A 1,374-nucleotide genomic window follows, 5' to 3' on the forward strand; every position below is an offset into this window, starting at 1 on the left:
TAAGCTCACTCAGGTGGCTCTGATTGTTGGCTAGGTCTCGTATGCACTCTTCTATTTAATTGACTTCCTCCAGCCTTTCTTAATGGGACCTACAGAACAAACCAAATTAGTCCTTTTAAAGTGCCGTTAGAATCATACAAATTTCTCCTTCCAAATCTGCAGCATCTCCTCCGTGCCACACGAGACTCCAGCTTCACATAGAGGGTCTTCCATCCTGTACCCATCCTGCCTTTCCAGCTTTGTCACCGTTTTTACTCGGAAGCTTGACCTGGGCAGCCATTCTGGTGATGCAGTGGTCCCTTGGCCTCCTTGCTTTCTTGCCTCTGGCACTGCACCCACATGCTTTTTTGCAGTGGATGCAGATTCTGACCCAGCTTGGTGGGCCCAGCTCAGCTGCTAGTTCAGGCTCCCCTGACCTGCTGAGAATGAACTTGCCCTCTTCTGTGTATCATATCTTACGAAGCAGGGACAGTTCATTCAGTGTGTGTACATTTATTGAGTGCCTGATGTGTGCCTCGTATGGATCTAAGTGCTAGAGAGAGTACGGGGAAGGACAGGCAAAGCCCTTAACTTTTATGGGGCCATCTTTGTTTTAAACAGTGAGATGGCACCCTTGTCCCCCTCCATGCTTTAAGATTTTGTTTAGTCCAGCAGTTGAAATCAAGAAAATTAATCTTTGCTGAAAAACAGTGCATAGTGCATGGGGATTTTGTTTAGTGAAATTTTGTTTTAATAGACGTTTTTAAATTGTGGTAAATTGTAAGCTTTGATGGCATGGTGCCTAGGGCATGTGACTGCTAACCATGAAAGCTAGCAGTTCAAACCCACCAGCCACTCTTTGGAAGGAAGATTGGGCAATCTACTTCCGTAGTAAGTATCTAGGTAACAAAGCATTTGCTGTTTGAATAATTGTTACATGTATAGTTCAGTGACATTAAATGTGTTCATCATGTTCACATCACCATTAACTGTTGCCAGATTTTTCCATCACTTTTAATAAAAGTTCAGTGCCCCCAGCATAGTGATTTTTAGATTACAGACGGACTGCCTCCTCCTATACTTGTTACATCCGTCAATTACAAATTCAAGTAATACTTTATTAAGTCTCAGATCATCCGTGATGAGCATTTAAAATAAAACTTTTTAAAGTCACAGAGTATTTTCATTTGGGTGATTGATAAGGTGATGAGCCAGGCTGTTTTTCATTAGATTGTTGATTTGTTGTTAGTGAGCCTCACCAACAACATGAAAGAAAATGAAACTTGCTGAAAGAGCAAATATTACATTTTTCTTCATTTTGTTACTTTTTTAAAGGCTCCTAATGTTATTTTTCTTTGGATTGCTACCCCTTTGCAGTTCTAGCCTGGTAACTGC

Source organism: Orycteropus afer, unplaced genomic scaffold (assembly GCF_000298275.1).
Source record: "Orycteropus afer afer isolate SDZICR_OR568_19922 unplaced genomic scaffold, OryAfe1.0 scaffold00049, whole genome shotgun sequence".
In the NCBI taxonomy this organism is placed as follows: Eukaryota; Metazoa; Chordata; class Mammalia; order Tubulidentata; family Orycteropodidae; genus Orycteropus; species Orycteropus afer.